This window comes from Nicotiana tabacum, chromosome 11 (assembly GCF_000715075.1).
Source record: "Nicotiana tabacum cultivar K326 chromosome 11, ASM71507v2, whole genome shotgun sequence".
Taxonomy (NCBI): domain Eukaryota; kingdom Viridiplantae; phylum Streptophyta; class Magnoliopsida; order Solanales; family Solanaceae; genus Nicotiana; species Nicotiana tabacum.
The window spans coordinates 13,050,986-13,075,819 of NC_134090.1; positions in this window are offsets into that span (position 1 = coordinate 13,050,986).

The window sequence follows — 24,834 nt, forward strand, 5'->3', positions numbered from 1 at the left end:
TAAAATGATTGTTTTAGGTTGTTTACCTTTTAGTTTTGCTTCTTCACCGTATCTTGTTAGTTATATTCAAAGAATTTATAATCCTATGTTTAAAGGTATTCCTAGAAGTACTTGTAGAGCTGATATCTTTAGGCTTTTTGGACAATATCAGGCATATATACGTTATTTGTTCGTAAGTCTTCCTTGTAAAGTTTCTCTTACTTCTGATATTGGTCGTGCTGTGAATGGAAATCATTATTTGACTGTTACATGCCATTGGATATATGATAATTTTTGTATGCAAAAACGTATTATTGCTTTTAAAAATGAAAATCAAAGTCATACTGCTGCATTTATAAGTAATACTATACATGAAGTTGCTATATTTTATAATCTTGCAAAAAAAGTTTTGTGTATGCCATTTGATAATGCTTCTAACAACACTGCTGCTATTACAATATTAAAATTTCATCTACACCCACCAATTCCTAAAATATTTCATGTTAGATGCGCATGTCATATTTATAACTTGATTGTGAAGAGTGGCCTTGAATTATTTAGAGATGAAATTACTTTAGTTAGGAGAGTTGTTGGTGTAATTCAAGGAAATAATAGAAGTGCTAGATTAAATGCATTTAAGGAAAAATATGTACACTATGGACTAAAACCAAGACTCATGCCTGAAGAAATAGCTACTAGGTGGAATTATATTTATCTGTTCTTAAGATGTTGTTATAAATATAAAATGCCTATAACTGAAGTTGCTAATTCTCATTATACCGATCCTAACCGTTTGTAAACATCTAGAACTTGGGAAGTCATTCATGATGTTATACAATTTTTTCAAATTTTTTATGTGGCTACACTTTAGTTTTCTGGAGCTTATTATCCTACCATTTCAAATGGTTTAGTTCATATTGCTGAAATTTCTCTTTTACTACATAATATGAAGCAGAAAGAAGGATATGCTACTGTTGTTGAATCTATGCTAGATAAGTTTAAAAAGTATTTCTACCCAATTCCCTATATTTACCTAATTGATGTTATTTTAAACCCTACTGTCAAAATGATAAAGTGTCACCAATTAATTAGAGTTTTATATACTTATATGGCTATTGACCCAACTGAAACTCCTGATATTGACACTTGTATTACTGAGCTACACACACATTTACAAACTTTATATAATTATTATGCTAACATTGTTGATGCTTCTTCGGTTGTAGATGCAAATATTCCTTCAACTAATCCTTCAACATCTGGAACAACTATGGATGATGACGATTGTGTTCAAGATTATCAGATTTGGTCTACACTAGGAGAGCATCAACAAACCAGTAGTAGGAATATTGATGAACTACAATTCTACTTGCAAAAGTCACCAGAGCCCCTCACAAAGGATTTTCTACCGCTGGGTTGGTGGAGGAGCAACTCAAATCAATTTCCTATTCTTTCGGCCATGGCTTGAGATGTGCTTAATGTGCCGATTTCAACAGTCGCATCAGAGAGTGTATTTAACCAAGCAAGGCAGCAGCTAAGAGATACCCGTCATTCATTGGGCAGCAACGCTTTGGAAATTCTAGTGTGCTTTAGGGATTGGATAAGATCAGAACGGTGAAATCAAGGGCGTGACGAGGTAGACGAAGAGGAGGACCAAGAAATTGGAGATATAATGGTTTATGGTTCCGATTCAACCAATGCCGGAAACCAAGAACCTCATGTTGACATGGAAGAACTTACAAAAATGATGCAAAGCATATGATGTACTATTTCTTATTTTTTATAATTATTGTAAACTTTTAAGTTTTAATTTGCAAGTTCAAAAATAAAAAAATCAAAAAAGAACTTGCAAATAATTTGAAGTATTAAAAATATAAATGAAAGCCTTCGGAGTTTGTTCCTTACATTGCCTATTGGTCTTATACTCTTATTAAATAATTTTTTGTAGCCACTTACTTTCTAATTTCAATTTTATAATTTTAAAATACAAATTTCAAATTTAAAACTTTAAACTTAAAAGTTTAATTCTAACCCTTAAAAGTTTGCAAATACTTAACTATCAATAACATTGAATAAGAAAAATAAAATTTACATTAAAAAAAAAGAAAAAAACTGGAGCCCAGCCCGCCCGAGCCCGTTTGAGCCCTAACCCGTACGAGCCCACAAAAACTCGAAAAAACACAGCCCACTAAGAGCTCGCTATCCCCAGCCCGGTAACAACCCGCCCGCTAATCGAACGGGCTGGTGTTTTTCTCGTTCAGCGTGTCCCAGCCCGCCCGATAAACACCAATAAACATACCTGAGTCGACTATCTTGACAATCCTCTAACATACGTCAATTGCGACAAATCACATAACGGCGGATTAAAGTAGGGAAGAATCCGTTTGATATTCTTTGAGAAAAATTGCATCGTACTCCCTTAGAATCGCAAAATCTCACTGTTATAACATCACGTAGTCTCGTATGATCTTTGGTAGCAAAGTCACGATGATAATGTTTGAATAATTTGCTGAAGCTCCCTTCTTCATTTTAGAGATTCTCAAATGAATTTGAAAGGTTTCTTAACCTTTAGGAGTGGGCCCCACATTTTGGCTTAGTTGTCCATCCAATTCTCTAAGAATGACACCTTGTATAATTATATAAGAGTCCTATGTTGGGGATGTTGTGGGATTCCACGTTTTTGTGGTTAATTCTTATCCAATAGTGTCCTAATTAATTGCTTAATTAATTTACTAATCCCCCATTAACCAATAATTACCTAATTATCCACATAATTAGGAATTATCTCAATTTACATAAAATACTGCTTACTTTTTGTATACTTTACACACCTTACTATCATGTTCATGTGGTACCTTGTATGGTACTAGTCCATAAATACCGGGTATTATAGCTCAGACCATATTTTATCCCAAATTGACAAACTTCAACGAAACTCATTTTCTTCGATTTGATTGCCCTCTCACTTTCACGAATTTACTTATTTCTTATTTGAAATAGCATAATACTTATAATTCCAAAATAATTTCATTCTCGAGCTTACATCGATTAACTTACGACGAAACATCAAGGTACAAAAAAATGCAGGACGTATCATCTCACATCTGATCTCTCATTAATTTATTTATGGTGTATTTTTATGTACGAAAATATGGGGTGTAACACTTTTATCCGATTCCAAGACGTGGGCCCGGGGAGACTTTTTAGGGCGATTTTTGAATTTCTTATTAAAGTCTTGATTTCATTAGTTAGATTAGTCTATTATAGTTGTATTTATGATATGTAATTGCTTTTGGCTAGATTTGGGCCATTCGAAGCCAGATATTCGACATTGTCACCGATTGATTGAGCTTGATTCGAGGTAAGTGGCTTTCCTAACCTTGTGTGCGGGAACTCCCCTTAGGATTTTGTACTATTGTGATATGTGAGCGCCGTGTACGTGAAGTGACGAGTGCGTACACGGGCTATTTGTTGTAAAACTCCGTTTTTCACTAAGAAATTTACCTGTATGATTCCTATTTGAGTTATATCAGCATGTGTAGTTATCCTGTTTATCCTAGAATAGCATGTCTACGTACCTTAAATGCTTATCTGAACTCTGTGTAGCATGCTTAGTGGATTTCCTGCTTTTTTCTTGACTTGTACTTAGTCTAAACTGTAGGATTTACTGCTATAACTATTACTTCCATTGTTTGAGCTGTGTATTTACTTTGGGACTACGGAACACTATTTCGAGAGATCCCCTTGCATATTTACTTTGGGACTACAGAATGGTATTCCAAGATATCCCCTTGCATATTTACTTTGGGACTATGGAGCGATATTCAGGGAGATCCCCCTGCACATTTATGTTTGGGACTAGGAGACGGTATCTTGGGATATCCCCTGTTGTTATCTCTATGTACTAAACTGTTATTTTTTTATGATTTCTTTCGATTAAATTTCAGTCTTTATTTTACTATGATATTTCGCTCCGTATTATATATATATATATATATACACCAATTGAGCCCTGAACTGACCTTGTCACTACTAGGTCGAGGTTAGGCTTGACACTTATTGGGTACCGTTGTGGTGTACCCATACTACTCTTCTACACATGTTTTCGTATGCAGATCCAGGTACCTCCTACCAGCCTCACTTTTAGTTACACAGTTGCTGCTGTTCTGGAAATGCAAGGTACATTTGCCCGCGTTTGCAGATCTTAGAGTCCCCTTCTATCCCATCTTATGTTGTTCCACTTTTATTTCTTCGGGTACTGATGTATGGAATAGTTAGACAAACTCTTAGAAGCTTGTGACTTTACGGTGTTCCATGTCTTGGGACATTTTGTGTATATTCGAGAGTTGTTATTGTATATGTCGAGTGACACTTATATCAATTGTATACGGCGAATCCGGAGGCCCGATTTCTCCGTCATAAGGTCGTCTTGCGGTCATGCTCCTCGAAGCTCGAAGTAAAGGTCAAGACTCACCCTCGGGGGTCATCAGGTGTCGGTCCGGAGGACATCACCTTCCAACAGCTACAATAGGCGAGAGGGGAGTTCTTAAGGCACACGGTTTAAGGCACATGGCTCGATCTAACAAGGCTGACCTATCCGGGGCCTATTTCAAGATGTCACGTCTAGCCATCCTATCTCCATGCCTTCATAGTTAATACGTTTTGTACTATAATGGATTTCCCTCCTATATAAATGGGATCCCCATAACTTTGTAAACCCCTCGGCTGATGTTACTCCATCCATTTTTTCTCCACAAGATCAATAATATCTCTCTCCCTTTCTTCTCTCTAATTTACTCCTTCTTACTAGCTCGAGGCCGTTCATAGCATTTATTAGTTTCATACTTGTTCTTCATTTATTGCTTGGTATTGGCCATAAAAGAGCCTTGCTTGATCATATCTCAACTGTTATCCCATCCCTGACTACCCCCGACAGCTCGAGCTCGAGCCAGACATCGACCTCGAGGTCCTTCATTAACCAGTCCGAGGCTCTGGCTGCAGGCATCTTGGTTTGATCTTTGCCCCATTTTAGCTTGTGTTTTATCGTTAAACTTCATATTCTTAGCATCGACTACTCTAACAACTAGCATAAAAATAGATTACGTATTTTAGAATCCTATTTACAAATTCAATTGTCGTTGCTATTTTCACGGTAAACAGTTTGGCGCCCACCGTGAGGCTAAAAATAATAGTGATTATTTTCTTGCTGGTTTCATTACAAAAACGCAAGATATCTTTCACACTTTTTCTTGCCCAAGATCTTCGATTTCAGGACAAAGCGCCTAGCTCGGCGAGTAAGATGGGAAACCAGAGCCTCGAAAACAACAGAGAAAAGGAAACGACTATCCTAGAGGCCGATACACCACCGGTTTCAACCCGGACGGAAGGGAAGGTTCTCCAACATTACGTCCACATGATTATTGGGGGAACCAACATTCCCCAAGGACCCATGTTCAAACGAACGAGAACGACTGCTATAGAAGAACGACCGACCCGAAAACACGTGCCCGAAGATACCCTCGTATTTAGCAAGGAGGACCTCAAGGCTATGATGGAACCACACACCGACATGCTAGTGATCTCATTTCTCTTAACCAATACCAGGATAAAGCGCGTTCTCCTGGATCTGGGCAGCTCGGCCAACATAATCAGGTCAGAAGTAGTAGAACAGCTGGGGCTGCTCATTCAAGTTGTTCCCGTCCCTCGAATCCTTCACGGCTTCAACATGATCGGTGAAGTAATGAAAGGAGAGATCACTCTCCCGATCAACACATCCGGTGCAATCCAGAACACGGAGTTCCAGGTCATCGACAGCGATATGAGATACAATGCCTTACTCGGTAGGCTTTAGATACAAAACACAAGGGCAGTGCCCTCAACCTTGCACCAGGTGATAAGGTTTCCCACGAGGGTTGGCGTCGCAACTATACATGGAGAACAACAGGCAGCAAAAGAAATGTTCGTGGTCCACCATGAGGCGTCAACCCCCACATGCCCGATCTCGAACCAGGAGGGAAGCGTGCAGACCCTCAAAGACGACGAGGAAGACTTCTTCCCCCCCGAACCTTCGTCGCCCCCAAGGAATTGGACGCGTCCAAATAAACTGTCAAAGAGCCGTAGCAAACCATTTTGATCGAGCGCCTCTCGGATCGCAAGGTATACCTGGGAACAGGGCTGACCCCCGAACTCGGGATAGGGTTTATTTAATTTCATAGTAATAATATCGACTGTTTCGCCTGGTCCCACCTAGATATGACAGGAATCCCACCGAAAATAACCTCCCACAGGCTGAGCGTTGATCCGAAATTCAAACCCATAAAGCAAAAGAGAAGACTGCAGTTCGAGGAAAAACATGCCTTCATCAAAGAGGAGGTAGCCAAACTTCTTAAAATCGGATCCATTAGGGAGGTAAAGTACCCTAAATCGCTAGCTAACGTAGTAGTAGTGCCAAAAAAGGGGAACAAGCTAAGAATGCGCGTAGATTATAAAGATTTGAATAAAGCGTGCCCCAAAGATCCTTTCCGTTGCCTAATATCGATAGTCTGATCGATGTTATGGCCGGCCATGAGACCCTCACTTTTCTCGATGCCTACTCGGGGTATAATCAAATCTAGATGAACCCCGAGGACAGGGAAAAGACCTTTTTTATCACGAAGTATGGTACATATTGCTATAATGTAATGACTTTCGGGATAAGAAATGCAGGAGAGACATACCATCGCCTGGTTAATAAAATGATCGAACATCAAGTAGGTAAATCAATGAAAGTATATATTGATGATATGCTAGTCAAATCCCTGCGCGTAGAGGGCCATTTGACCCATTTGTAGGAAACTTTCAACATCCTCAGAAGCTACTATATGAAGCTCAACCCCGAGAAGTGTGTCTTCGGAGTAGGTTCGGGCAAATTCCTGGGCTTCATGGTTTCAAATAGGGGGATCAAGATCAACCCAGACAAAATAAAAGCCATCGAAGAGATTACAGTGGTGAAAAATGTAAAAGTCATCCAATGGCTGATAGGGCGGATAGCGGCCCTGGGCAGATTTAATCAAGATCATCAGACAAGATCCACCATTTTTTTTCCCTACTCAAAAGAAAGATCAACTTCGAGTGGACTCTACAATGCCAACACACCCTAGAAGAACTGAAACGGTACCTGACTAGCCCGCCTTTGTTGCACACACCCAAGGAGGATGAAACACTATACCTATACCTAGCCGTGTCTGAAGTAGCGGTAATCGGCGTACTAGTTCGAGAAGAGCAAGGTACATAATTTCTTGTTTATTATGTAAGCCGAACCTTGGGGGATGCCAAAACCCGGTACCCCCATATGGAAAAATTGGCTCTCGCATTGATAAGCGCCTCGCGCAAGCTGAAGCCTTACTTTTAGTGCCACCATGTATGCGTTCTGTCAACTTATCCCCTCCACAGCGTACTGCATAATCCTGAGTTATTATGTCGATTGGCCAAATGGGCCATTGAACTCGGAGGGTATGATATCGAGTATCAACCTCAGATGACCATCAAGTCCCAAATCCTGGCAGACTTCGTGGTCGATTTCTCACCATCCCTCGTGCCCAAGGTAGAGAAATAACTTTTATTGAAATCAGGCACGTCCTTTGGGGTATGGACCCTGTTCACGGATGATGCCACAAACATAAGGGGGTCCAGGATCGGTATAGTCCTAAAGCCGCCTATCGGCGGCATAATCAGACAATCCATAAAAACTACAAAACTAACTAACAACGAACCTGAGTATGAGGCTGTGATTGTAGGTTTAGAATTGGCCAAAAGTTTGGGGGCCGAGACTGTCGAGGCAAAATGCGATTCGCTCCTCGTAGTAAGCCAAGTGAACGGAAGCTACGAAGCCCGAGAGGACAGGATGCAGAGGTATTTGGACAAAATCCAAATCATATTACGTCGCTTCAATGAATGGAACTTAGTCCATGTACCCCGAGAGCAGAACAGCGAGGTCGTGCCCTCGCGAACCTGGGATCCTCTACTGAAGAAGAAGACCTGCTCCTCGGAGCTGTCGTCCAATTATTTAAATCCGTGGTCGAGGAAGGTCACGTAGAGATTAACTCCACCAGCCTGACATGGGATTGGAGAAATAAATATATCATTTATCTAAAGGACGGGAAGTTACCCGCGGATCCAAAAGAGTCGAGGGCCCTGCGAAGCAAAGTAGCCCGGTTCTCGCTCGACGAAAATGGGGCTTTGTACAGGAGAACTTTCGATGGCCCCCAGGCGGTATGCTTGGGACCAGGCAACACAGATTATGTGCTCCGAGAGATCCATGAGGGCACATGCAGAAATTATTCCGGGGCCGATTCTTTAGTCCGAAAGGTGATCAGAGTGGGCTACTATTGGGACAACAGGGAAAAAGACGCCAGGGAATTCGTTCGAAAATGTGGCAAGTGTTAGAGGTTTGCTCCCATGATCCACCAGCCCGACGAGCAACTACATTCCGTTTTACCACCATGGCCATTCATGAAATGGGGAATGGACATCGTCGGCCCTTTGCCGACGGTGCCAGTTAAGGCTAGATTTATTCTGTTTATGACTAATTATTTTTCAAAATGGATGGAAGAGCAGGCCTTCGAAAAAATAAGAGAGAAGGAAGTCATTAATTTTATATGAGATCACATCATATGCCAGTTTGGTATCCCGTCCGAAGTAACGTGCGATAACGGGAGGCAGTTCGTCGGGAATAAGGTGACACAATTCCTTGAAGACAACAAAATCAAGAGAATCCTGTCAACGCCATACCACCCGTGTGCAAATGGCCAGGCCGAATCCACAAATAAAACCATCATTCAGAACTTGAAAAAGAAATTGGAGAGTGCCAAGGGAAAATGGAGAAAAACATTGCCCGAGGTGCTATGGGCATATCAGACAACCTCTAAATCGAGCACCGGGGAAACACCTTTCTCTCTGGTATATGGCGCCGAAGCACTGATACCAGTAGAAGTCGGGGAACCAAGCGCCAAATTCCAGCACACTAATGAGGGCTCGAACAATAAGGCCATGACAACGGCCCTCTAGCTGCTCGACAAAAGACAGGACGCCTCGCTTGTTCGGATGGCTGCCCAGAAATAGAAAATCGAAAGATACTACAACAGAAGAACAAATCTCCGCTATTTCGGGATCGAGGACGTATTCCTCAGGAAGGTTACTCTCAACACTTGAAACCCTAATGAAGGGAAGCTGGGCTAGAATTGGGAAGGGCCATACCGCGTCCTTGGGATAGTCGACAAAGGATCCTATATGCTTGGCACCATGGAGGGCGAACAACTTCCGAGCAACCGGAATATAACAATGCTTAAGCGGTATTATTGCTAGGGCGTCTGATTGCAAAATCCCACAAATATCCTCGAGCAAACGTCACACTCTTTTCCTTCGACCGAGTTTTTTATCCCGAAATAGGTTTTTACTGGCAAGGTTTTTAACTAGGAAACATCTACGTATTTCCTAAAAAATGACAAATGAGGTTCCGATAGGAAATGATGTACCAGACCAAACGGTCCAAGGAGCCACACCCACGTGGGCCGAGCTCACAATAACGAAACAACATGTATTTACGCCAAGCAATAAAGAATATCTTTCAGCATCTCGCACTCCATAAAAGGAAATCTCAGCATGCTCACGGCAGGGATCCCTCCACCAAATGCGTCCCGAAATACTCGGAGACTTAGCGTCAATAATTTGGCACCCGCATGACCCCAAGGTCGGAACTCCGGGCTCATGAAGCTCCAGCAAGGTAACTCTGAGCTCACGAGTAACGACCTTCGAGCCTAAACAAACCCAATGACTTAGAGACTGCCACCAATTGCTGTACACTGGAAAACTCGAGGCCGTAAGACCCTGAGCGGGCAGACTCGGTATAACCAGATTTATTCTACATAACAACAAAAACTGTAAGACCTCAACAGACATGACAAACTATAAGACCTCAACAGGCATGACAAACTGTAAGACCTCAACAAGCATAGCAAACTGTAAGACCTCAATAGGCATAACAAACTGTAAGACCTCAACATGCATGGCAAACTGCAGGACCTCAACAGGCATGAAAATTTTGTAATACCTTACTACAGGCATAAAAATCAATCCCGAAGTTTAGGCTATACATCGCATTTGTAAGAATCCCGAAAGGGCATACCCTCGGTGTAGACGCCTAAACTATTACTTGGGATCAAAAATGGCTCCGACCAAACACATATGACTACGGTCAAAATGGCTGCTCCAGCCAAATTAACGCGACTCGAGGACACCTGAGTGTTGCTAACAAAATCGTAGGCTATTACTTCGAATATACTTCAAAAAGAACCGGTTAAAACAGGCTTCCCTCAACAGGAAAATTAGCTTCGACCATGTCAGCTCCAAATTGCAAGGCTTCGAGATACTCAGCCTACGAGCTAAAAACCTTTTGAGGTTCTCGAACATCGCCGCTAATGACTTGAAATCGAGGTTCTTCCCGAACCAACGATGGGTCAGGAAAAATTATTTCAAAAAAGACCATAACGAGAGGAAAACAAAGCCTACAAAATGCCCATGGAAAAAGCATAAGAGCCATTGTCACCAGCCAAACGAGCCTCCGGGACGTACACTAAAAGGTCGCAACGACCATACATCGTAAGAGCCACTATCGCAAGCTTGAAAATTAAAAACTTGAGGATTAAAATGAGCTCGAGTAGTAAACCGATTCGGAGACCGGATCCAAAATAGTTAACTACACATGCCTAAGGGCACAGCGTAAGTGCCATTGTCCCAGCCAAACGAGCCTCTGGGCCACGCACTCAAAAGGTCGCTTCGACCCAAGGTGCAAGAGCCATCGTCATCTTCCCATGCAGGCACAAAAAACCTGAGGGTAAATTGAAGCTCGAGCCGCAACATGACTCAGAGACTGAACCTAAAAACAGGTAAAATGCAAATTCCCAAGGGCAAGGGATAAGAACCATCATCACCCGACCACGTAGGCACATGAAATTGAAGATCGAGTAGCCGAGTCAAAACCGACCTGGAGACTCAACACAAAACAGTTGGACAAAAGTGCAAGAGCTCTCTCGGCAGGCCGCATCGACCAGCCGCGTGATAACCCCCAAGCCGGCCTGAAAGGGCCACAGTGCTATATCGCGGGTCTAAAGTCCTTTTGCCAATTCTTGCTGAATTTAGAGCAGAAAGGGTAATAAGGGAAACGAAGCCGTAGGATTCTCTTTACACATATGCCAGAATAAAAGTATTATATACAAACATGAAAATCGACGGGAAAAAACAACAAAAATCCTAATCTACTACCGAACGGGCAGCCTCAATAGCTCCCCAAGGGTTGCACCTAGGCAATTACGAGTCCCTCGAGGTCCCTTTCTCAATGACGTCCTCTCTCTCCGGGGATCCACCCCCATTTTTAACACTACTCGAGCTGCCTTCCAATGTGCCCCTAGTGGTCTATTTTTGGGAATCTGACCAGGCATGATCTATGGCTCAAGGTAAAATTGGGCCAGCCCCCTTAAACATCCTCTCAATGCAAGAATATGCGACGACTGCTCTTCCCCCATGCAAAGATACAAGCGCCTCAGTCTCAGCTTTGATCCGAACCACTACAGCCACCAGTTCGGAATGGAGGCTCTTTTACTTGTAACTATCCTCATTTGCATCCTGGAGCTGATGCTCGATCAAGATAACTCTCCCTTGAAAGATGTCCCTCTCGGAAGCCACCTCGCTCACGTGCCGACTAAGCTCGGAGATTTTAGTATCTTTGTCCCGAAGCTCCCCTCTTAGTAGGGCATTCTCCTTCTCAAACTGCACAAATCAAGGCCCGAGGAGTTAGAAGCGATGAAATCGCGCAAGGGCTCAAATGATAGTAAAAATAGGGGATGAATAACTTGCTCGGTAAAATAGGCTTTCTCGCATTTGCGACGGCTCACCTCATCCTGGTACTGGGTGAGAGCCTGGTTATAAATCATTTTGGCCTAAAACCATGTAAAGAGACAAGTTAGGAGAACGAAGGCCGGAGCGGCCCAAAGCGGCGAACAAGGTTGGCAGAAGTTACCTGCTCACAAAGTCTGCCCATCTCACCAAAAATGGATGAAGCATCGACCTCAGAACTACCCTCGAGAATGGTCGCCGACCTCTCAAGTGCATCTCTGCCTTTGATCAGTGCTCCTGCCTCAGAAGGCTCCTTGCGAGGGGCGTCTTGCACTTCATAAGATGGAAGGATCTCCCCCTGAAGAGAATCGACAACTATCAACGGGCTAATAGGGTCAACCAAAATCTCCGTCCCTTGTTCACCTTGGGTCCCAGATCGAGGCCCCTCCGAACTGCCTGCCAAGGGCGTCCCAATTCGAGAAGAACTTCGGCCACCTGCCAATTCGAGGGCAGTGCTCGATACCATATCCATTGCCTCACCGCCACAAAGCTGGGCCACGACAGCATTAGATACCTGCCACGAAGCATCCATCCCCAAGGATCGAGGATCGATCAAGTCCAAACTCTCTTCGGGGGATGTCGAGAGATTGCTTTCTCCCTCACCTTCAGCATGGGGATTTCCCGTCGCCTTGGAGGTCAGAACTATTGGGTAAACCTTGGAATCCTCCACCTTGACCCTCTTTGGCTCCGGTGGCCCAACAGATAGACTCTCTTGCCTTTTCTTCTCCTCGCCAAACACCAGAGAGTCCTCTCCAACGGACGGTGCCTCCTTCGTCAATGGGATTTCTCCCAGACCTACATAGATATAGAGGTTAAATGCAAAGGATAGAGAAATTTACTAACAGCAAACTACGTCAAAATACATGGATACATCAAGGTCCAAGGCTCATCATGGTCTTTGGCTTCCCACTGAACTCGGGATAAATCTCGCCACACTCTTTCAACATATGGGAAAACTGAGTACAAATGACCAACCTAACCCTGGAGATCCGATACCACACCAGGGTAGATCGCTACGGCTGAAAAGACAAGAAAAGCAGAGTTAGCCGCATAAGGAGATATCGCCAAGAAGGAGCAAAGACATCACATTTACTTACGCCTGACATTCCACTTCTCGGGGAACAACATCTTTTCCACTGGAATCAGGTCAGACATCCTCACTCGGATGAATCGGCTTAACCACCCTCATCTACGAACTCCTCGGTGCAGGAAAAAAGGGATCTCGGGGCTCAACAGCAAAGCTTGATTAAGCCCCCATAAAGAAGACGGGGACTATACATCCAGATCAGATGGTTCAGGGTGAAGGGCATTCCCTCTATCATGCTCGAGTAGTGCCTGATCATATAAATCACGTTCCAGAATGAAGGGTGTACTTGACCCAGGGTTACTTGATAACTCCGATAGAAGTCGAGAATCACAGGGTCGATTAGGGGGGAGGATGGCCCCACCGGCCCCAAGGTAAATGGGTAGGTATACACACTCAAAAAGCCGACTCTATGAGCCATAATATCTTCCTCCCGAGCGGGAATCTCCGCGAGAACGGTATCCCCCCAGCAACAATTGGCCTTCACTCTTTCGATGTCTGTTATAAAGCTAATATGCCGAGTTACAGGCTCGCAGTGACCTGACTTCGAGGAAGGTCTCTCGACCCTAAAATCGGAAGTCATCACAAAGGATCCCGGGATGCACTACTCGACACGGGGGGAAGTGGCCACTTTGCCTTGAGAGAAAACCGAAGAAGATGAGACCGCAACCTCCTGAGAAGCAGAAGTGGAAATTTTTTCCATCCTTGAAAAAATCTGAGAGAAGAAGAAAAAGGGGTTGCGTTCCTGAGGAAAAAACAGACCTTACTAGGTATTTTTTGGCATGAGATGGAGTTTAGAAATAAAGAAGTACGTATTTATAAAAGCACCATGGGTACATTGAAGGAAGCCAACCGCCGTAGTCAATGCGGAAACCTGCAGGGGTTGTGCACGTAGTGCACCTTGACATCTCGTAGCCGTTTGCAAGAACACCGAAGGAAGCAGGAGTTCAGGACCGTTTCTTATCATTTCCTACCACTTTCATTCTAAGAAACGCACAGACTATCTGTATACGGTGAATCTAGAGGCCCAATTTCCCCGTCATAGGGTCGTCTTGCGATCATGCTCCTCGAAGCTGGAAGTTAAGGTTGGGACTCACCCTCGGGGGTCGTCAGGTGTTGGTCCGAAAGACATCACATTCCAATAGCTACAGCAGGCGAGAGGGGAGTTCTTAAGGCACACGGTTCAAGGCACACGACTCGATCTAATAAGGCTGACCTATCCGGGGCCTATTTCAAGATGTCACATCTAGCCATCCTATCTCCATGCCTTCACAGTTAATACGTTTTGTACTATAATGTATTTCCCTCCTATATAAAGGGGATCCCCATCACTTTGTAAACCCCTTAGCTGATGTTGCTCCATCCATTTTGTCTCCACAAGATCAATAATATCTCTCTCCCTTTCTTCTCTCTAATTTACTCCATGTTACTAGCTCGAGTCCATTCATAGCATTTATTAGTTTCATACTTGTTCTTCATTTATTGCTTGGTATTGGCCATAAAAGAGCCTTGTTTGATCATATCTCAACTGTTATCCTATCCCTGACTACCCCCGACAGCTCGAGCTCGAGCCAGACATCGACCTCGAGGTCCTTCATCGACCAGTTCGAGGCTCGAGCTGTAGGCATCTCGGTTTGATCTCTGCCCCATTTTAGATTATGTTTTATCGTTAAACATCATATTCTTAGCATCGACTGCTCTAACAACTAGCATAAAAATAGATCACATAATTTGAGAATTCCATTTACAAATTCAATTGTCGTTACCATTTTCACGGTAAACATCAGTTATTAAATTATCTGTTACAATTAGTTGTTGATTTTATGCCTTCATTTCATTATTCTGCGAATGTTAGGCTTACCTAGTCTTAGAGACTAGGTGCCATCATGACATCTCATGGAGGGAGGATTTGGGTCATAACAAGTTGGTATCAGAGCTTTAGGTTCATAGGTATTGTGAGTCACAAGTATGTTTAGTAGAGTCTCGCGGATCAGTACGGAGACGCTTGTACTTATCTTCGGGAGGCTATGGAACTACTAGGAAAATTTCATTTCTTTTGATTCTTTGTCGTGCAAAATTGTTGACTTCGAAATTCTAAACTTCTGTCCTCTATTCTCTTACAGATAGTGAGGGCACGTACAGCCAGATCAGATGATCAGGCACCCGCGCCCCCTGCTAGGGTCACTAGAGGCCGGGGCCAGGGTAGAGACCAAAGATGTCCCTGTGGTGCAGCCAGAGCACCTGCACGAGCTACCACAGAGGAGCCACTAGTAGCTCCAGTCAGAGCGCAGACATCTATGATGCCTACTACTACTACACCAGCTCTTTAGGAGACCCTCACATAGTTTATGAGCTTGTTCAACACTTTAGCTCAGGTAGGGTTGATTCCCCTCGCTCTTGACATATCTCAAGCCGGGGGAGAAGCACAGACTCCCGCTGCCCACACCCCCGAGCAGCGGGTTCAGGTTGATTAGATTCTAGAGGTTATACCGATACAGCCTACAGCCCCGGTTCAACCCGAGGGTAGGACAACATTTTCTGAGGAGGACCAATGTAGGCTTGAGAGGTACATAAGTACCACCCTCCTACTTTCAATGGTTTGGCGACCGAGGATGCTCAGGGTTTTCTAGAGGAGTGCCACCTTATCCTCTTTACTATGGGCATAACGGAGTCGAGTGGGGTTTGTTTCACTACGTTCCAACTTAGAGGAGCAGTCTATCAATGGTGGCGTGCTTATGAGTTGGACAGTTTGGCTGAGGCAGCTTCACTTACATGGACTCAGTTCTCGGATATGTTTTAAAGGGAGTATGTTCCCCAAAGCCTGCGAGATACGTGGTGCGCCGAGTTTAAGCAGTTGCGCCAGGGTTCTATGACTGTTTTAGAGTATGCAGTTCATCTCAGTTATTTGGATAGATATGCACCGGCCTTGGTTTCTACAATTTGAGAGAGGGTCCATCAATTTATCGAGGGGCTCCATCCCAGCATCAGGACTAGCATGGCCTAAGAGTTAGAGATGGATATTCCGTATCAGCAGGTTATGAGTATTGCTAGGAGAGTGAAGGGAATGCTTGCTTGGGAGAGAGAGAAGAGAGAGGCCAAAAGGTCTCGAGAGTCTGGCCATTATTCTGGTGCTCGTACCCTAGATGCAGTTTGACATGGTAGGGATATGTGAGTCACCCCAGTCATTCAGCTCTTCTAGCCGCCAGTGGTATTCCAGCTCCTCCTACGCCCTAAGAGCATTATTATGCACCATCAGTATCTAATGTGCCTCCTGCATGAGGTGCTTTCAGTGGTCAGTCCAGCAGACCTGGCCTAAGCCAGCCACAACAGCCACGCCCTCCCAGAGCTTGTTTTGATTGTGGCGACACTCGCCATATGGTGAAGGATTTCCCCAGACTTAGGAGGGGTGCACCTCCATAGATTTCTCAGGCACCATATGCTCCACAGGGTCTTCAGGCTATGATTACAACACTATCTACCCTCCACCTACTCAACCAACTTGAGGAGGAGGTTGGGGAGGTAGAGGTCGCCCTAGAGGGGAGGCCAAGCCAGATACTATGCCCTTCCTGCTCGTACAGAGGCATTTGCTTTCGGCTCTAGAGCTATAATTATTGTTCTGATCTGTCATAGAGATGCGTAGGTATTATTTGATCTGGGCTCCACTTATTCCTATGTGTCATCTTATTTTGCTCCATATTTGGGTGTATCCCATGATTCTATGAGTTCTCCTTTTTATGTATTTACACCTGTGGGAGATTCTATTGTTGTTGACCATGTGTATCGGTCGTGTTTGGTTATTATTAGTGGTTTTGAGACCAGAGTCGATTTATTATTACTTAGTATGGTAGATTTTGATATTATCTTAGGCATGGACTGGTTGTCGCCCCATTATGCTATTCTTGATTGTCACGCCAAGACTGTGATGCTGGCCATGCCAGGCTTACCGAGATTAGAGTGGAGGGGTACCTTAGATTACACTCCTAGTAGAGTTACTTCATTACTTTAAGCTCAACGAATAGTTGAAAAGGGTTGTGAAACATATCTAGTTTATGTGAGAGTTGTCAGTATTGATACCCCTACAATTGAGTCAGTCCCAATAGAGAGGGATTTCCCTTATATATTTCTAGTTGATCTTTCGGGCATGCCACCGGAAAGAGACATCGACTTTTGTGTTGATTTGTTGCCGAGCACTCAGCCCATCTCTATTACTCCAATCGTATGGCTCCTCCTGAGTTGAAGGAATAGTTACAGGAATTTCTTGATAAGGGCTTCATTCAGCCTAGTATGTCACCTTGGGGTGCTTCTATCTTGTTTGTAAAGAAAAGGGATGGTTCTATGCGTATGTGTATTGATTATCGCCAGTTGAACAAAGTCATAATGAAGAACAGGTATCCTTTGCCTCATATTGATAACCTATTTGATCAATTACAGGGTGATAAAGTGTTTTCCAAGATTGACTTGCATTTAGGTTATCATCAATTAAAGATTTGGGAGCCAGATATCCCGAAGACTTCTTTCAGGACTTGGTATGGTCATTACGAGTTCCTAGTGATGTAATTTGGGTTGACCAATGCCCCGGTAGTATTTGTGCATTTGATGCACAGTGTATTTCAGCCCTATCTAGACTCTTTCATTATTGTGTTTATTGACGACATTCTAGTTTACTCTCAGAGTTGGGAGGATCATGAGTAGCACCTGAGGACTGTGCTTCAGACTTTGAGAGAGAAGAATTTATATGCAAAATTCTCTAAGTGTGAGTTCTAGTTAAATTTAGTGGTATTTTTGGGTCACATAGTGTCGAGTGAGCCAGCCGTCCTCAGCTATGGAGATCCGAAATTTTCTTGGTTTGGTGAGGTATTACCGTCGATTTGTTGAGGGATTCTCATCTATTGTAGCACCTATGACCAGGCTGACCCAGAAGGGTGCTCCATTCAGGTGGACGGATGAGTGCGAGGAGAGCTTTCAAAAGCTCAAGACAGCTTTGACTACAGCCCCAGTATTGATATTGCCTGCAAGTTCGGGGTCTTATGCTATTTATTGTGATGCGTCGCAAGTTGATCTCGGCGCGATGTTGATGCAGGACCATTGGGTGATTGCCTACGCGTCCAGACAGCTGAAGGTACATGAAAAGAACTATCCAATCCATGATCTTAAGTTAGAGGATATTGTTCATGCCTTAAAGATTTGGCGGCACTATTTGTACGGTGTTCCTAGTGAGATCTACACTGATCACCAGAGTTTGCAGCATCTGTTCAAATAGAAGGATCTTAACTTGGGTCAGTGGAGGTGGTTAGAACTGCTTAAGGATTATGATATCACTATTCTATACCATCTAGAAAAGGCCAATATGGTGGCTGATGCCTTAAGTCGCAGGGCGGAGAGTTTGGGGAGCTTAGCAGATTTACCAGCAGCAGAGAGGATATTAGTATTGGATGTTCATGTTGGCCAACTAGTTTGTTAGATTGGATATTTCTGAGCTGAGTTGAATGTTGGCTTGTGTGGTCTCCCAGTATTCTCTTTATGATCGTATCAGGAAGCGTCAGTATGATGACCCCCATCTGCTTGTCCTTAAGGACACAGTTCAACACGGTGATACTAAGGAGGTCACTATTGGAGATGAAGGTGCATTGAGGATGCAGGGCAGGCTATGTGTGCCCAATGCAGACAGATTGCGTGAGTTGATTCTCTAGGAGGCTCACAGCTCGTGGTACTCCATTCATTCGGGGGATGTGAAGATGTATCAGGAATTAAGGAAACATTATTGGTGTAGGAAAATGAAGTAGGACATAGTGAAATATTTAGCTTGGTGCCTAAATTGCTAGCAGGTGAAGTATGAGCATCAACAACTGGGTGGATTGCTTCAGAAGTTAGAGATTCCATAATGGAAATGAGAGCGGATCACTATGGATTTTGTTGTTGGACTCCCATGGACTCATGGGAAGTTTGATGCAGTTTGGGTGATTGTTGATAGGCGGGACAAGTCAACTCATTTCATTCCTGTGATGACTACCTATTCTTCTGAATAGCTGGCTCATGTTTATATCCACGAGATTATCAGGATTCATGGCATGCCAGTATCTATCATCTCTGACCAGGGTACGCAGTTTACATCATGGTTTAGGAGGGCCGTACAACATGATTTAGGTACTCGAGTAAAGTTGAACACATCATTTCACCTGCAGACGGACGGACAGTGCTAGCGCAATATTTAGATTCTTGAGGATATTCTCTGTGCGTGTGTGATGGAGTTTGAAGGTTCTTGGGATCAGTTCTTGCCACATGGGGAGTTTGCCTACAACAACAGTTATCAGTCCAACATTCAGATGGCATCATATGAGGCTATGTATAGTAGGCAGTGTCGGTCTTCAATAGGTTGGTTTGAGCCGAGCGAGACTAGGTTATTGGGTACATATTTGGTTTAGGATGCCTTGGAGAAGGTTAAGGTGATTCAAGATAGACTTCACACAGTCCAGTCCAGACAAAAGAGTTATGCAGATTGGAAGGTTCGCGATGTTGCATTCATGGTTGGGGAGTGGCTCTTGCTTCGAGTTTCACCTATGAAGGGTGTTATGAGGTTCGGGAAGAAGGGAAAGCTGAGACTAAGGTTCATTGGTCCATTTGAGGTGTCGCGGAAAGTTGGGAAGGTTGCTTATGAGCTTGCCTTACCTCCTAGTCTAGTAGGAGTTCATCTAGTATTCCATGTTTCTATGCTCCGGAAGTATCACGGTGATCCATCTCATGTGTTGGATTTTATCTCAGTTCAGCTGGACAAGGATCTATCTTATGTTAAGGAGCCCGTGGCTATTTTGGACAGGCAGGTTCGAAAGCTGAGGTCAAAGAACATTGCTTCAGCAAAGGTCCAGTGGAGAGGTTAACCGGTCAAAGAGGTGGCTTGGAAGACTGAGCATGATATGTGCAGCCATTATCATCATCTTTTCACCATTTATGGTATGTCTCTATGCTTGTTCGAGTACCAACGATTGTTTTAAGAGGGGAAGGATGTGACGGCCCGGCCGATCGTTTTGAGAGTAATTGTCGCGATCCCTTATTAACTGCTTCCCCCGTATCTTTTTCTACTTATGTGAATTGTCAGGAGGTTTTGTTTTTGGTTTTGGAGTGTTTTGGGACACTTAGTCCCTAAGACAGAAGCTTAACTCTTAAGATTTTGATCGTAGTCAGAAAATTGTGAAGGCGACTCTAAAATGGAGTTCAGTCGGTTCCATTAGCTCCATTGGGTGATTCTGAACTTAGGGGTGTATCCGGATTGTGTTTTGAAGGTCTATAGTTGATTTAGGCTTGAAATGGTGAAAGTCAAATTTGTGGAGATTTTGACCGGAAGTGGACTTTTTGATATCGGGGTCGGACTTCGATTCTGAAAGTTGGAGTAGGTCTACAATGTTGAATATGACTTGTGTGAAAAATTTGGGGTCAATCGGATGTGGTTTGATAGGTTTCGGCATCGGCTATAGAATTTGAAGTTTCAAGTTCATTAAGTTTGGATTAGAGGGTGATTCATGTTTTCAGTGTTGTTTGATGTGATTTGAAGGCTCGACTAAGTTTGTATGGTATTATAGGACTGATAGTTATGTTTGGTTGAGGTCCCGGGGGCTTTAGTATGATTTCGGGTGGGTAACGGACCTTTTGGACTTAGGAAAAGATTGTAGAAAATCTAGTGTCTTTGTTTCTAGTTTCCTTAATCGCGTTCGCGAGGGAAGTCTCGCGTTCGGGTAAGGCATCAGGAGGCCAGATGAATTTGTTCTTCACATTCGAGAACATGGGGATGCGTTCGCGAAGGTTTGACAATCAGTGCATCGCGAACGCGTGAAGGACATCGCGTTCACATAGAGGAAGTGGAGCAGCTGGGGAACCCAAGGAATTGTTCTACGCATTCGCGTAGTGGTTACCGAGTTCGCGAAGCATCAGGAAGTGGAAGGTATGCGTTTGTGAGAGGTCCCTTGCATACGCTAAAGAGGAGTTTTAATCAAGAAATATTTGTTCAATGCGAACGTGAGAGTGATGCCGCATTCGCGAAGAAGGATTCACCCGGGCAAATTTAAAATTTCAAAATCGAGGATTTATGTCATTTTTCACCATTTGGGCTTGAGAGCTCGGAATTAGGCAATTTTTGGAAAAATTTCCACGTGGGTGTTTGGGGTAAGTGATTCTTACCTAGTTTTGGTTAATTCCCATGATTATGTGTTTAATTTCATCATTAAATTAGTGATTTGGTGTGGAAAATTGGGAAAAATTTGAGAAAAGTTGTTAGGCCGAATTTTGGTGTTTTGATCAAGATTTTGGTATCAGAATGAGTAATTTTGGTACGAGTGAACTCGTGAGTGAATGAGTGTTCATATTTTGTGACTTTATCCGATTCCGAGACGTGGGCCTGGGGAGGCTTTTTAGGGAGATTTTTGAATTTCTTATTAAAGTTTTGATTTCATTATTTAGATTTGTCTATTATAGTTGTATTATGATATGTAATTGCTTTTGGTTAGATTTGGGCCATTTGGAGATGGATATTCGGCATTGTTACCGATTGATTGAGCTTGGTTCGAGGTAAGTGGCTTGCCTAACCTTGTGTGGGGGAACTCCCCTTAGGATTTGATACTGTTGTGATATGTGAGCGTCGTGTACGTGAAGTGATGAGTGCGTACACAGGCTATTTGTTGTAAAACTCCATTTTCACCAAGTAATTTACTTGTTTCACTTTAATTAAGTTATACTAGAATGTGTAATTATCCTAATTAGCATAGAATAGCATGTCTACGTGTATTAAATGATTATCTGAACTATGTGCAGCATGCTTAGTAGATTCCCTGCCTTTCCTTGACTTCTACTTAGTCTTAACTATAGGATTTCGTGTTGTAGCTGTTATTTCCATTATTTGAGTTGTGTATATACTTTGGGACTATGGAACGGTATTCTGGGAGATCTCCTTGCATATTTACTTTGGGATTACAGAACGGTATTCCCGGAGATCCCCCTTCATATTTACTTTGGAACTATAGGACGGTATCCTAGGAGATCCCCCTGCATATTTATTTTGGGACTACGGAATGGTATTCCAGGAGATCCTCCCATGCACATTTACATTTGGGACTACGAGACGGTATCTCGGGAGATCCCCTATTGTTATCTCTGTGTAATGTACTATTATTTTTTTGTGATTTCTTCCGGTTAAATTTCAGTCTTTATTTTACTATGATATTTCGCTCCATCTTATTATATATATATATATATATATATATATATATATATATATATATATATATATATATATATATATATATATATATATATATATATATATATATATATACACACACACACAGGGCCTGACCTGACCTCGTCACTACTCGGCCGAGGTTAGGCTTGGCACTTACTGGGTACCGTTGTGGTGTACTCATGCTACTCTTCTGCACATATTTTCGTGTGCAGATCCAGGTACCTCCTACCAGCCTCGCTTTTAGTTGCACAATTGCTGCTATTCCGGAACTGCAAGGTATATATGCCCGCATCTGCAGACCGCAGAGTCCCCTTCTATCCCTTCTTATGTTGTTCCTCTTTTATTTCTCCTGGTACTGATGTATAGAACAGTTAGACAAAATCTTAGAAGCTTGTGACTTACGGTGTTCCAGGTTTTCGGAGATTTTGTGTATATTCGAGAGTGGTTATTGTATATGCCGAGCGACACTTATATCAGTTGTTAAATTATCTGTTACAATTATTTGTTGATTTTATGCTTTTATTTCATTATTCCGCAAATGTTAGGCTTACCTAGTCATAGAGACTAGGTGCCATCACGACATCTCACGGAGGGAGGATTTTTGTCATGACAAATGATTATTGAGAGTAATAAGGTATAATAAACGAAATAATTCTGCCATATTCTCCACAATCAAATGGTGTATCAGAAAGGAAAAATAGGACCTGTCATGACCCAAAACTCATCCCGTCGTGATGACGCCTATCATGGAACTAGGCCAGCCTCAATCCAACGTAATCCAATACCACATTATAAATATTGAAAATCATTTTCGTAAACTTTAATCATTTTTAAATAAATTGCTTAAAACATAAAAGAAAGATTCATATTACGATACAATCATCCCAAAACCACGGTGTCACTAAGAACATGAGCTCCTAAGGTAAATACATAGTCTATTAAAGTGTCTAAAGAACCAATAGAAATACAACTGGAAAATGAGAAGGATAGCCAAGGTCTGCGGATGCCATACAGATACCTCAACAACTCCACAGCCTGCAACCTCGATCAGCGACTGCTACTGGGATGGAAGGTACCTGGATCTGCATATAAGGTGCAGGGGATAACGTGAGTACACCAACTCAGTAACTAACAAGTCCAAACTGTGGACTGAAAGGTAGTGGGGAACTCAACCTCATCAAAAGATACAGAAATATCGTACAGAAACGTAGGCATGCTTTCAGTTAATTAGACAGATCATAATAGTGAAATAGAGCAGATATGAACATGGTAAAGATGTGTAACTCTGCTATATCTACGTGCCAATGCACATGCTATATGAAATGCACCATGCTGAGTGCCTCATGTGCTCAAAATCTCAATGCTCGTTCACTCAGTACTGTATATAGCTCATACGGCCCAGGGAAGATCCATCCCGAAATATATACATCTCTGACAGCAGTCACTTAGTACTGAAGAAGGACAATCCAGCCCACGGAGAAGATCCACCTCCAGATAATAATAATAACAACCTCACAACCACTCGGTACTGTATATGGTTCACAAGGCCCAGGAAAGATCAATTTCGGAATATATACACATTACATCGGTCTCCAGTACCGAGGGATAAGCCAATCCAGCCTCATGGAGAATATCCATCTCCAAGTATAAGTACTTTGAACAAGATCCATGTCCAGAGAAGATCCATCCCTCAATAATATCAACTGCGCTCACTGGGGTGTATAGACTCCGGAGGGGCTCCTTTCAGCCCAAGTGCTATAACAAGCCAACGAAGGCATACATCAATAATCCGTTGCGGTGTGCAGCCCGACCCATAACTGTCACTCATAATCAGGCTCTCGACCTCACTCAGTCATCACTCTCCAATCTCTCCAACGGGCTCACAATGCCATGAAAACAAGCCCGGAACAATGATATGATGTGCAAATAAATAACAGCTGAGATTGAGATGTGATATGAAATATATGAACATGACTGAGTATAGAATATCAATGAAATCAGTGAGATGACAGTTAGAAACGGCCACTAGGGGTCCCAATAGTATCAGCGTAAAGCCCTAGCATGATTTAAAGTGTATTTACTTCATCACATGAAGGAACACAGATATCAATAAGATAGAATTACTAATCGGTGCCATGGAAATGAACCAGGTCACAATTCTCCCCGTGCACGCCCGCACGCCCGTCACTTAGAATGTGCGTCACCTCAATACTGATCACATAACACGTAGTTCGGAGTTTCGAACCCTCAAAATCAAGTTTGAAAGCGTTACTTACCTCAACCAAGCCAAAATCCTACTCCGCGATGCCTTTGCCTCTCAAATTGGCCTCTGGCTTCTCCGAATCTAACCACAAGCAATACGATACAATCAACACGAGCTAAAGGAATCAATCCCATAAGAAAATGCTAAGCTTAAGGTCAAAAAGTCAACACAAAAAACTAGGCCCCGGGCCCATGTCTCGAAATTCAACAACTCACTCGATTACGAGACTAACCATACCAGTTTCAATCAATTCCGACTCCGAATCGGGTTTCAAATCGCAAAAAAATATTTTATGAAGGTCCACAAATTTTCCCCAAATTTCAATCTCAAATCTCTAATCAAATGATGGATTCC